This window comes from Aptenodytes patagonicus, chromosome 3 (assembly GCF_965638725.1).
Source record: "Aptenodytes patagonicus chromosome 3, bAptPat1.pri.cur, whole genome shotgun sequence".
Taxonomy (NCBI): Eukaryota; Metazoa; Chordata; class Aves; order Sphenisciformes; family Spheniscidae; genus Aptenodytes; species Aptenodytes patagonicus.
The window spans coordinates 48,127,045-48,141,994 of record NC_134951.1 but is presented as its reverse complement, the minus strand read 5'-3'; positions in this window follow the sequence as shown (position 1 = coordinate 48,141,994).

Sequence of the window (14,950 nt, the reverse complement as noted above, 5' to 3'; positions counted from 1 at the left end):
AATCCATATTCAAACTAGATCCAGATGAAATATTTATGAGTATGCACAGATACATATTTACACAGAGAGACATGGATATAGACAAATTCAGATTATCTGTTTTTCTCCCCCATGATCAGACTGTTCCCGGATTGCTCGCTTAGATATATTTTAAATGGTTTGCATTTATATTCATGGTGCTGCACATATCTGTGTTCTTGCTGTTTTAGACAGATTTTAAAATATCATGCTGAAATTTTATCGAGCCTGATAAAGTTGGATAGCAAACTTTCTTAAACAGAATGAAATTGTACTGTCTAACATCATACACGGCTATCCAAGATATTCTTTAACTTCTTTAAATACAACATTGAGCGTGCAGTTCTTTTTCTTTGACATTTTTTGAGCAAGTTCTCTTCAAAAACCTCCATCATTTATATCTGCAACCCAGGAATACATGCAATGTTTCTTTACAGCCTCATTTATCAAGAGAACCTGAAGTAGAGGAAGCTATGGTGAGCCAAATTTTCAGGTGGTGTAAGTGGGGAAGCTCACTGACCTCATGAAGGCTCTGGCAATTTATACTACTAGAGTCTGACTTTTCTGGTGTATCCACATTATGGTGATTAATAAAACATACTTAAAATTTCAGCTGAGTACGTACTGTCATACCGTCAGCATGAAAAAAGCGTATTCTACACAAGGAAAAAGACGCTTAATTTTTTTCTTGATATTTTCACTCCATTGACTCCATCCTGCATTCAGACAGGTAAATGTAGTGTCTCTGACTGTTTCTTGTTTCTGTTTTGGAGCCACCCATGGAAGAGAAATCCACTAAGGGCTGTTAAAAACAAAACACTCTCTCTGGCTCAGAAAGCCCTTGAGATGCAAATTTGTGGTTGCTAGGAGAGTGTTTTGGGGAAATATCACTATGTGCTTTCTCTATTCTCATACTTTTCTGTAGCCACCTGCCCTTGGACACTGCTGAAAACAGGGTCTTGGGCTGGACGGACCTTATATTGGTTAGAGTCAAAGAGGCCAGGAGCAGACATAAACCTTCACCAGTTTAAATTCTCAAAGTTGTTCTGTAAGTAGAAATCTTTGCTGATACTGAGAGTGCATTAGATTCTGATAATGACATTTTGCTCTTTTCTAGATGACCCTGGGTCTTCTCCTCAGAGGTATATGTTTGTGTTTCTTTCTCAGAACTTACAATGAGTAATCAGACAAAACCTATTCAAAATATCCTACTCAGAATATCCTCACAGTGTCCCTTGTCCCCACCTTTTATATCTGGGAAGGACTAGCGCTTTGCTTTTTGTCACAAAATCATACCTGGCATATGAGAAATGGGGTTCCATTCTGTGCGTGGATTTTCTGCTGTAACTCTGGAAGACAGAAGTGGGGAGCTGAAAGTGGTGAGGGCAGCAAGGGGGAAAGAGTTTTACTCCTTTGAGAGCATTAAACATTAAATAAGAAACTAGAACTGTCTTTTTTTTTTTTTTTTTTCAAATGGTGGTTTTTCACAGTAGATGAAGTGAGGAAGAGATTATCCAGTGGTTGAGTAACAGGGCTGAGATTCAGGAGGTGCAGCTTCAGTTTCTGCCCTAGCTCAGCAACTTCTCGCATGTCTATAGGAGTCTGTCCATACTACTAAATGAATGAGGACCAAAGAAGAAGTTTTCACTCCAGGCCCCAGTTATGCACCCTGCTAATTGCTTTCCCACTCCTGGCTTTGATTTGGATCACTGCAGACAACTCATGCAAAGACAAGGCACAGGTACCTTCTCTGTTGAATTCACTCCCAGGTCTGTTCCTGACAGGCAGTATGGAGGAGATGGCATTAGGTCTGGCTCCTCCTGCCTGGCACAGTTTTCCAGCACTCTCTCACCCACTTTGCACCCTCACATCACCCTCCAGAACATGTTACATGAAGCCCTCAGTTTTGTAAAAACACTGGTGTAGTGGGTCGCAGCACAGGTTTCATATTATTCCAGTGGTTCAAATTGAAGAGATACATGGAGGGAGTCATGATTGTATCTAAAATCTACGGAGGCACCACTTGGCGCGGAAGAGACCCAGGTGTCATGTGGATGATCTTGAGAGAGTTGAAAGGAGTATCTCCTTCTGCTTTCCTCTGAGAAATCTGAGTCAGCAGCTGCCTTTAACAATGTTTTTTAAGCAGCTAGGTTAACAGCTGGAAACTCTAAGCACTACTGTAAGCTTAGTAAATAACAAAAGTGAAGCTAGCTTTTTGATAAAGCAGTTCTGGTAGGAAAGAACAAGATTTTCCATTACTCCTCCTGAATGCGATGCCTTTTAAGGCTGGCTCATCGGAAATGTATATAGCAATTCTGTTTCAAGACATTCTCAAGAATTTCCTTAATTAGACATCCATGTTTACTGTACTTGCCCTTATAATATGTGCAGTGTTACATTTGCTATCTGTAATCTCTTTGTTGATTTTGATTCTCCTGAAATGCATTTTTCCCTCCGATGAAAAGTACCAAAAGGGCTTTCATTCAAGAAAATATGCTCGGCATCTGAAAGTTAGGGATATGTGGGAGTCACATCCTTTTCGTACAGTTTCCTTTAGTACAGTGGGAGTTTAACTCCTTGCTGTCTCCTGCAAAATGAAGTCAAACTTACGGAGCTTGCAGTGTAGGTGCTCGGGAGGGGGAAGGTTTCAAGGGAAAGCCCAGCAGCTGCTGCTCCCCTGGCGTGGGGGCAGACGGGAGGGAAGGAGAAGGAGCTCTACCTGTGCTCGCAGCGCTGTGTCCCGGAAAGGCAGAGTATCGCTCCTGCTACTGCACAGCGGCTAGTGCAGCTGTACAGCAGCTGTAACTTTGGTACATCAGCACCTATAACTTTGGTGCTGGATAGGGAGGACTCCCTGGAAGCACTTACCTTTCTGAGGCTGAAGACCTCTGCAGGCTTAACAGACTGCATTTTCAGTTGTTATAGGTCAGTTTTTGTACTGTTAAGGATCAGGCATAATATCTCCATGTTAAGCTTTTTACATAGCTCCCTTTTTATTTTCCAGTACTGTTCTGACTCCAGAGTCAGGTTAAAAGCTCTAGAAGCTGATGAGAAAGTACTGGGTGCTGGACTGGAAAGAAAATAAACAATATTCTGATTTTGTCACCTCCTTAATTCTGGTTGATCTGCGGGCCACAGGGGCTCCTCCGCTCCCCGCCTTCTGTAGCTGTTCTGCTTCGACAACCACGCACACTGGTTATGGTCTGTGCCACTATGCACACTTTGCACATTAAATACATTTTCTCCCACCCATGAGCCACCATCTCCCTCTCTTGGCTACATTTGTTCATCGGAGGCTATATGGCACAGGCATAAGAGCAGTATAAATATAGGAAATGTTGAGACTGCAGCACCAGAGAGTGCTTCCCAGGTCCTGAGCTGGCTTAGCATCCAACCAAGGTCTGGACTGCACGGAAGCAAGGGAGCTATGATGCTCTCCAGCAGGGCCCCTGAGGGCACCTGCCCTGTGGTACAGGCACAGCCATGGGGCTCTTTTTGCACCTGAGGAATTGCCAGAGATCATTACAGACTTTTTAATCTGCAGGAGGAATATAAAAGAAGGCAGGAACCAGTATCTGGCTCACTGACAAAAAGATTTCAGGCCAAATGACTCACCTCTGGAGGAGTCAGACAAAGCTTTTCAGAGGACATGACTTACAAGGGAATCCAATAGCTGGGATTTATTTATTTTCAGGGCTTGTTGAGCTTTTTTCAGCTCTTAACAGTAAATCTGCATACAAAAAGAACATAGACTTCAGACTCATGAGGTTTGAGGACAGACTTCATAAATGGTCACTTGTTGTGACTTACCCACAGAGGAAGAGAAAGCAGGTTTTTAGAATCTTATTGTTGCCCAGATCATAAGACCCTGATGCTTGTTTACGTGAAGAAGGCAAGCTGAGCATTTGCCTCTGGTTATAAACACATCATTTGTGAAAGCATCCATGCTGAAAGAGAGAAGTTTGCTTCTTATGAGAACTGTCTCCTTTTTCCTTCGGTTCTTCAGTTGAGGCTTTGCCAAAGAGGTCAAGTAGACAGTGGTCTCACAAAACTGAGAGTCACCTAATGTACTCAGTGTATTCATAACTCTGACGGTTTCTCAATATATTGCTAGAGAAGGACCAGAGTGTTCAGGAAAAGGCTACACTCATAAAAATGTGAACATCCAGTACAAATAGCCAGACACAGAGTAAGATGTAATACAATGGACTACTTGGACCATAACTCTGAAGTTGCATTACCTTGGAATTCTTCATATTCTGTGCAACAGTTTATACCTTAAGTCCTTCAAGCATTTCCTGCAGCATAAAGTATGTATGTCAGAATAAACTCACAACTTACTCTGAATATCACTGAAAATTACCTGGTGTGTTTGCCTGAAATTGGGGATATTGTCATGTGTGGTAATTCTAATGAAATGTTTACCTTTGCCATAATAACTAGAAGTGATTATACTACACAGTTTTCAAGAACAACCTCCCCAGTGAATTAAAAGGATAGGAAATTGCTTAATATACATTGATATTTTTTTCCCTTTGAGAAGTCATATAACAGATTTGTTGGGCAGTTTGTTCTGTAACACTGCATCTTCAGAACAACCTCTTTTACATGACGGAGAATGATTTGATATCTGCTTGTGATAAAAGTACAGGCTGCATATCATTGCTGCTTCACTGAAATATGACCTGAAACAGTCTGAATCAAACTCTAAAAACAACCGTTCCAGACTGACAGTTTTCGGGGACTTTGCAAGTCCATTTTTAATTAACCAGTTTTGCTACAGATATTAAAACTGCAAACAAAACACATTTACAGAAAGCTTTTGTGTTTAGAGGTTTAAATCTACCAGTAAAAACCTTGCCAGAGCATTGGATTTAAAAAAAAAAAGTTGCATTTTTCTGTTCTATGAGTGTTAATTGGGATTTCCTTATCACAGTGAAGGGTAATACAGAAGGTGATCTAAAGCAACTTCTTATAGTCCACCATACCGGTATTTACAGATAGCGTTTCCACTACTACTACTGGCCTGATTTACTCATTTCACTAGGTTTACATAGTATTTCTATGTTTATCTGTTGCAGAAGTGAAGAACAGTCATAAATAATGTGGGAAGTCTCCTAATTATAAAGAAAAACATACATAAGAAATTAAGAAAATATTTTACCAATGGACTACAGCTGCATTTTACAATTACAAGGAATTGTAATGGCTTGATGAGCTAAATCATGTAGATTGTCTAAGCACAACAAGGTGAGCTGGAAAAATAAAATAAAACTTCTTTCTGTAAATAGTTCTTGTACGGGGACCAGATCTCATAGTCTGCTACAAGGTAGAAATGGCAGCTGCAGAAGAGGATGAGTGGGGAGATGTGAGGAAGGTGCTAGAGGCCCAAGAAGCTGAGGTATACATAAATGGTCCTTTGCGCGCTATTCTCCTGCCAACAGCAGTGCGCAGCATTAGGCAGACACCTATTCTGCCTACATCTAAAGCCAGCTCTGCTCAGGGTGCTCCAGTTGTGTTAGAGCTGGGATTTTCAGCATTTCTGAGTTTGGAGACCTGAGGAAGGATTCAAATCAATATTAAGATATCTTTGTTTAGGGTTGCAGACGTGGGTTTTAGTGGCATCTTGCTTGCACTAAGCCTTCAGTTGCTGGCCCAGAGGGGTGCAAGTTGCTCATAGCCCTGTGAAGATGCCTTAGATACCACAGAACATCTCAAATATCACCAAGTGCCTATATTTAGGTAACTAAACTGAGCCTTAGGTGTCTACATGGAGATTCCTACAGATGATTAAGGTATCTAATCTTCCTTTGTAATCTGTGGAGACCTACTCTTTACAGTCAATGGAGACCTAGTTTGTTCCCCATGTTCCACTGACAGTGTTGACAGGGTCTCTATTTACCGAGACAAGAGCTTACTGAGACAAGATGCCTCCTACCTAAACATACGTATCTATATCCAGAGCTGAATCCCACTCCAAATTCTGGTTTAAATTCTGGTTTACTTTGTTATCATCGAAACCGGACTTTTTTTATTGCTGTCTAAATTGTGGTGATGTCTAAGATGCATGCAGTTTGAGATTAAATAACTTCTTAATTAAGTCAGCTTTAAAGTCTAGCTTGATGGTGGCAGAAGCAGCACATTCACCTGTAGCACGCTGGCCACATAGTAACAATGCAATCTACTTACTACAGAAGACTACCGAGAGCAAACTACGAACTAAACGTTAGCGTGCAGGTTCTCTTCCTGCTGACGTGTAAAATGGACTGCTCTGGAAAGCAGTATTGCTTTTAACCGAGCTTTTACCGATCTCCATTGCAAGTTAGCAAGCTCCTCTCAGTCTATCAGAACATGGGACTGCCAGGAGGTGTAGAAAATGTTCTTTGCACTTGGTCATCTGTACGTGGCTCCTGCCAATTCTGTTTGTTCCTTAGCTCTGTCAACACCAAATTGGATTAGAAATTTAAAAAAAAATCTGTCAAAAGTGAATTATTAAGGGATTTTTTAATTTCCTTCTGATGTTGCACCTGAGAAGCCAAAAAGGAAAATGAGAAATAGTCTATTTCATCTAGGTACTGACTACAGATTAGAAAAACAGCAGGAGGAAATAAAAAATAACACTGGACTAGGCTGGACTTGAATGGTCTTGGCTGGGTGAAGAGGAAATGCCCGTGGACAAACTTGCAAAGCTCAAAGACAGTGTACAATTTATCTAAGTAACTTTATTCACTTGGATTCAGCTCGCAAAGCTTGGTGCTTAAATAGGATATATATAGTCCCAAATTCGGGTGTTGTAATGGGCAATTATCCTTGGGCGAATTAAAAATGAGGCAGAATTTGTGCCCTCTATTGCAAATACCTAGGTATGAAAAGTTGGGTTCTAAATATTTGCCTTCCTGGCCTAGAACAATTATCAGACATTATATTTTAAGAGGTACACTTTATAGCTTGCAAATAACAGTCATGTGTTTTAATGTATTTAATTTTACTGGCCTGACTTTCACATATTTTCAGAGCTCTCTACCTCTCCTTGGCAGCATAAGAAATTTATCCTGCCAGAGGGATATAAAGGGTCTGTAAATGAAAATCAGGGCTCAGTTATTCTCTTCCTAAACATCAAGGTCTCTGGTATTAGGCTGTTTGAGATTATTGTTACCTACCCTACCTTAATGTGAAAGTGAAATCATGCAATGAAGAATGTGCTGGGATGAGTGAAATATTCCCCCCTTCTGTTGTTGTGTTTTGTTTCCTTGCAGTTAAGAGAAGCATAAAATGTGCAATTGAATCCTGTTTGGTTGATATTAAGATAATAATTTCATGCACATGCCCATACAAACAATGCTGCAATGAAAACTGAATACGTCCCTGCAGCCTATGAACACCCATAGTAAATAGCCCTACTCTAAATTAACTAATAAAACTTTTCTAATTACGCATGGTAGAAAGGGTAAAGGAGAGTGATAGCAGGAAATTCCTTTTGCCTCATGCTATGGGTTTGGAAATGGAGTGACATCATTCCTATTGCCAGGCACTAGAGGAGATCATAATAGGATATAATTGTTGCTTGCTCATTTGATTGAACTCCAAAACTATATCAAATAACACTTAATTATACACATAGAATATCATTACAGAAGAGAACTCAGAACTGAGAGCTCAGTGTAAGCAGAAGCATTTAATAATTATACAACTCCTGTAGATGCAAATAGATAACTTGCTGCTAATTAGTCTGGAATTTTATGCTCGCAATATCCTAAGTAAATCTAGTGAAAATTAGTTGGGAGCCTGAACATACAGTTTTACTATAGCTCCATCTGGTACGTGCCCTCCGATTACCCAGCGCATTGGCTAGCTGTTTGAGGGACGCATTTAATATCTGGCCAAGTTTAAAGGTCTACTGGAGGTAAAACAATGCCCACCCTTTTACAAGGGGATCATTGTTGCTCAACAATAAAGCTCTCTGGCTTATTTGAATGTCAACAATTCAGAAAAGTTGATGTTTGGAGCCATCAAATAAAATGTTTTTGTGAAACAGTTTATTATTTCAGTGGTAATTATTTGAATCATTCATGGTAAAGGATGTTTGCTAATGAGAGCTTGGCTGCTGTAAATTCCAGGGAGACTGAATGCTCTTTGTGCTGACAAAAAGGCCCAAATCACTGGAGAGCGACTGACTGGACAAATCATTCATCTATGCAAATGCCAGCTGAAATGGTCAGATGCATTTATTACCCTCCTCATTATAGTAAACAAGGCAGAAATCGTGACTGGCAGTTATCAACTTGCCCTGAAGTGTGATTTGTTCTCCTACCACTATTTAAATGAGAGGAAGAAAGGCATGCCACCAGGGACTTTGTCGGTTTATAAAAGAGTAAATGTCACATAGCCCAGTGCTTAAAGACTTTTGATTGACAAATGTTTTATTTGACATATCAAACAATAATGGTTTTCATATCAAATAGTCCATATTTGTTAGCAGAAATTTAACCCTTGGAAGAGTGAGAACTGATTTTTCAGAATGCTCTGAATCCAGATGGAAAGTTACAAGTAAAAAGAAACTCTCTAACTGGGTGGACCAGAAAGACTCACATGGTACTGTAGAAAGATGTTTTTAATGGAGGCTTCAAATGAACCGCTGTCTTAGTTGCTTCAAGAAAGCATCTCACATCGGGAAGGCTAATAGAAGGTAACAGAAGGAAATAAAACAGTGATTTATTATTTTTTTTCTAAAGGAAATACAGTAGCAGTTTGAGAGATCTAAACAGGACCTGCCTCATCCTCAAACTATGTTCCTAGGACATTTATGCTTGTATTAGGACAGGATATAGCCCAATTTGTTTGAGGAATGTATGGGTTCGATAACCAGAAATATTACTGAAAAAAATAAAAACAAACAAAAAAGAAGCAAACAAGAACATAAATAAAAATTCTTTTTTGTATTAGGAGTGTGTATTTGTTGCTACCTTTCACTTTAACAAGCACAGGCTTTTGTGTTGGTGATCTGTCATCACTGAATATGAAACTATTATTATATAGGTGGCTCTAAGACCCTGTATAAATATTTACAAAATCATATGTCCTCTGTTATTAAACAAGAAAGAAATTACATGTGACTAAGTGATGCTTCACGTCATTTGCTGATTATGTCTTTTCACCTCTGTCAGTCGGTGGAAGGACCAGATGGAAAAAGCATGTATGCTCCATCCAGATGTGAATGTACATTTAGATTGATTGAGAATGAGCTCTTTCAGCTTTATAGAAGCGGGAGGACAAACTCTGAGTCAGATCCTTTAAACCTTTTCCATCCAGAACAGTAAACTGGGTCTCAAGAATGAGATCCTGAAGCTGAGGAAAAAGGAGAGATCATTAGGGATTGTAAGAGGAGAATAAAGCTCTTCGATCATGACTTTTGGGGGGGTGGGGGGAATGATCCTACCTGCCTATATGTTCTAACCTATGCATTCTGTTGAACTGAGATTCTGCAATCCAAGTAGCCTGGCAGAGAAATACTACGTGGAAAAGAAGCTAGAAAAAGCATTTTGGAAAGATGCTTCGGGTTATCTGGGAAATATAATGTGATTTTAATAATAATAATAATATGAATATGAATAATACTGTTTATTAGCTAGCATGATAGAGGGAGGAATTAAAAACAAACAATGTCTATATAATGCTTTATGGCTCTTGTAAATCAAACATTAACTGATTCATTTTCTCATTAGCTCTGTGAAGTGGCATCATTAATCCTCCTTTGTGACGGGAGAGCATCTGCATACATAGATAGGTGATAGATATTTAAGGTCACTCAGCTGGCTGCAGCAGACCTAGGTGTTACTACCTAAAGCATTTGATTTCCACTTGTGTGCATAGGTATTACTGTATGCTAGGACTATGTACAGAGACACTTCCTACATTCTGAAAATGGATCACCACAGCATTTACTTGTACTGCATACCTCTGCTATCAACATTTAAAGGTCCCTGCCTTTTAACATCATAAAAAAGCACTTGTCATCGTGGCTGTCACTACTGTCATTAGAAATACAGGACTTTCCATTCCAACCTGAAATAATGATTCTTAATTCCGGTATCCAGTATGTGGAGGCAGGTCGGCCTGGTGCTTCAGAGTAATATCCTTGGCCAGTCGGGCTGTGCTGCCTTGCATATGGAAGGAAAAATCCTCCACAGATATCCTGGAACCACAGGGACATCTGGTGAGATATATACCTTGCTGACAGAGGACTACAAACGTTCTTGCTGACCACAAAATAATCCAACAGTAGCATTTGATTTTGTGACCTTATGCAAAGATATCAGAAGATAACTATTGCAAATATAGGGAAGAAAATATTCCCATTTTTTTCTAACATAGCTTCTATTATTAGATCTAAGTGCCCCCTTGCATTCTCTTCCTAATGTAGTCTGAATACACATATAAAAATAAAAAGTCAATTGTTACCAGCATCCTCTTTATAGGCATTTTGAGATTACCCTCCTGTCTTGGGATGCAGCCAGCTCTTATTTATGGGAGTCCCTGCTTCTCCTCCCTCCTGTGCCCCCATATTCCCCTTTTATCATCCTCACACTCCTAATTTCTTCCTCAGTCTCTCAGAAGTTGGTGTGTTTAAATGCTCCCATCGGTCCACCATTCTGGCTGCCGTCAATCTCCTTCAGACCTGCCACGTCATTCCAGAGCCATTGCTTCTGCAGGTCTTGAGGGTGCTGTCACAAGGGGCTGATTTAACGCGGTGGAAGAGGCAGACAAACGGTTAGCTGCAGAGACAGGCCAGCCTAACGGAGCTTTGTAAAAGCTATAAATAGCGTTCTTGGTTTCGAGGATTTTGGAACTGAAGAAGAAAGGCAAGGTGCTAATGAGGCAGGGAGGAGCACCTGCTCTTCGATGACATTGCTGGCCTCCACCTTCTCCACTGGAGAAAAAGTTAAAGGAGTTGACTAATATAGTTCAGGAAGGTTTCAGGATTAATTTTCAGGAATGTGAAGTAATCAACATTTTCTCAAGCAGTTAGTATGTTCAGTCAAGAACAATGCCACCTTCAGGACTAACTATGTGCCCAGAATAAGTGATCATCAGGAAGCCAGACAACACTCAGTCTAAAGGGTTATAATAATAGAAGAGGGAAAAAATCTCACTAACAACGCTGAATATCTTTCATTAATACATACTGGAAGCTAACAGCAGGCAGCAAAAACACTTGTTTCATTTTGCCAGTTATTCCAAGTAACTTGGTGTCCCCTACACGGAGGTGAGTGGGCTGCATGCACATAAGCAGTTTTCTGTGCATCACAAGCCTCCTTAATCCGTGCAGGAGCTGCAGATGTCACTGCAGCTTCAGGCTTGGACTGATGATCCCTAGCTATGTCCTCCAAGCTGTAAGGAAAACGTGTGGTGCCAGGAAGCAGAGAAATCGATAGATAAAAAACCCAGATTGAAACCAAACACCGGTCTTCTGGTGAAACTGCTGTATTTAAAAGCTAAGAATGAAATCACTCTGCCATGAAAAACATATTCCAGTGTTCTTAGCAACTGCACACTGCTACCTTGTTTTTGGATGAACTAATTAATTACAGTACCAGCAACTCACTGGCAAATCTCAGGCATGATATGTTGGAGGAAAAAGCTCCAGGAAGAACTGACCTACCTACGATCTTCCTTAAGCAACTTTATAATGGGGTAACTCCAGTCACTTCAAAGGAGTTACTCTCATTCAGGAGTGTGCAAATCAGTACAGAAGTAGGCCAACTATTTTATATATATTTGTAGTCAAAAACTATTTAACAGTCATAATTATGTGAAATCATTGGCAGAGGTGCTGAATAGCCTGAAACTGAAGGGAGAATGGAACAAATAAAACAAACTGTGAAGACATTTCTACATTAAAAAAAAAAGTTCCTTACACAGTCTGATCTGTATCCAATACAGAGATATTAATGCCGGTCTTTTCATTATTCAGAACTCTTTCAGCAACTGCATCCAAATTAACATAACCATCTATTTCCATGTGAGCAGGAATTCATGCTAATTGTACATTAATTCCCAGGATAAATAATTGAGGTATCAGATGCAACCGCTCAAAAACCTAAATCTTGTTCAGTGCTAAAGTAACAAGTTCTAAGCCTTAAGTTAATCAAGAAAACTACACATAGGTCTTCATTAACATAGCGGGAATCAATCCACAGCTGATAAAATCACAGACCATGCAGGTTTAACAGTGTGCGACTCTATCATACTTAACTTGGTCCGAACACATCTGTGTCTTTAAAGTTTCACAGCGCTGGTAATTTTATAGCTAGGAATCATCACCTCCCACTATGCTACGAGTCTTCTTTCCAAAGCAATAATGATGTGTGGATGTGGAAAAGGAATTATTTTTAAATGATGCCTAGTTTTTCTTGTTTGGGATGAGCTAGCATTTACTCCCGCTTCCCTGTATTTCTCCCTGGCGATGCTGCATGGAGAACTCACATGTAGATACCCTGCCCATTACGATTCCTCTGCGTACTAGTATGACACTATGTTGCTTGATATTGCTGCTTGTTCACCCTCTGTCTGTAAACATTACCTAGATCACAAACCTACTTCATCAACTATGGAAACCAGCCAAATTCCTGCAAGAAAATATAGTAATTTCAAAAGCTAAAACATGCAAAACAGAAGGGAGCTAGCTAAATAAACTAAGACCCAAGGGTTGGAGAACTACTTGTAACTAACAGCTCGCTTGTTTCTGACTAGCTGTGAGAGGGAAGTAGAGCATCCGGCTCACTAAGGTAGAAAATTCCAGTATAATTAATAGACAAGAATGAAAAAAACCCCGGATTCTTGGCTTTTATATTCTGATTGTTTGAATGCCAACATGGTATCCATGCATACTTCAGAACTGACTTAGTCCAGTTGTTTCTATTGCTGTAGCAAATTCATTCCTAAACAGAGAACGCTTGGGTCAGACACCTGGCTGTGTTATTTCCTATTTGCACCGTATCCATACTTAAGGGACTTTCACAAATTAAGGAGAACAAAAGCATTTCCTGCAACAGGGGCAGGGTGTATGTGTGTGTGTGTGTGGGGGGGGGGGGGGTGTATACATATGCATATTACAAGCACGCATACACAGTGTAACTTTCAGCTGTCGGTATAGCAGGGAAAGGAAGGTGGCTACAAGCTTCTGGTTAGAAGCTGAAGCTCATTAAGTCTTCCCTGAAATTGACTGCTAAAAGCTTATATATTTAGGGAAGTGACAGTCTCTTTTCTTACACATTATCTGCTGGAAACAAAAAGCAGAAAGAACACAAGTAGAGACTTCTTGCCAGTTTTACACACCCGCCCCAGCAGTATAAGCCCTCTTTCTCAACCCATTCTCCTAGTTTGCTCTATATTCTGGAAAAATGCTTGAATGGCAAACTCAGCTGAATGACCTGAAGCCATTTATCCTCAACTCTGGGAGGACTGAACTTCTGCTGATGAATAGACCTTATCTCTTTGAGAAGATAGGTTCCTTTTCTGTGCCCTTGCTTGCTGAAGAGGACTCATTAGGTTATCCAAGAGGTCATTAGGTCATTAACTGCCCAAGTTGTGGTAGATTTCCCATGACTTTTTAGGGCTTGTATACATTTAGAGCTCCCAGACTTTCCTTCACTAAAATTTAGGAATAATTTGTTTTAGAAGAAGGCAACAAAATAAGATGCTGAATTCCAATACATACTCTGAACTGTTCCACCACAAAGTAAGCTTTGCAATGTGCTTTGTGTATTTCCTCTCCCCCCCTTTTTTTTTTTCAATAAAACACAGCAAGCAGTAAAGCCTCCTAATTTTTTATGGGTAAGTTTTCTTATATTGCCTTTTAATACATCACTTTTACTTTTTATACTTGTATGATATCTTTAGCAGTGGAGAAAGGTACTAAATAAGCATATGGTTTTACTGTTGGCGTATTTACATGGCTGAAAAGAGCTTTTCTGCATGCAGTGGATGCACATGTTATTTCTGAAAGAAAACTTCTGCACATCTGACCCATCATGTTGGCAGCCTAAGACATCAGTTGCAAAGCATCACCAACAACTTCTCCATTCATTGCCATTGACAACAATGCTCACATTGATCCGATTGGAACAGCGATATGAACTTCACAGTACTTCTCACAGTTTTCCAGGTTTCTAACCCGTGGGTGGAATCATCTTACTGTTTAGCATCTGCAACTCCCCAGCTCTGCGGAGCTCTGATTTGACTGATCATGCCATTGTGAAATGTGGCAGCAGTGGATGAGCCACAGGCAGCTTTGTGGCCATGGAACACAACTGACCTATAAAAATATCTCTGGTCATATGAACACATTATAAAGGGTTTAAAATTGTTGTGTGATGCTCAATGAGAGGCTAACAATGTCTTTTTGTGAGGCTAAATTACATATCTCTATTGAAATCAATATGGCTCAGATCTGCAAACACTGAAGTACTGCACTGCAGCTGTATCTATTTCCTTGGTTTTTGTGCTAAAAACCCGCACGGTGTGGACATTACACACATCTATCTCAAAACTACCAGTCATCTGCTCCTCGCTGCCAGTCAGTTCATACAGCCATTATGCAAGAAAACATGAAATGGCTGATACATTTCTAAAGAAAAAGTACTGGCATGATAAAGGAGGCTCGAGCTGATTAGCAATTGCTACCAATCAATATCATAAGCCTGATGATAAAACACAGAGTCCCGCTAATTATTAGAACTTGCCTTTCATCATGAAATTACAATAAGACCTTGTTCAAATGTACCTTGCAGCTCTTTAGTTGTTATGAAGAAGGAATCAATTGTCCCTGTTCCTTGAGCGTTACATGCCTGTGATACTCTTCTGCACTCCTAGCAGGCTGCAAGGAAAGCCTAGAGACTAGAAGCAGCTGACAGTGCACTAGGAGCACTTAGCT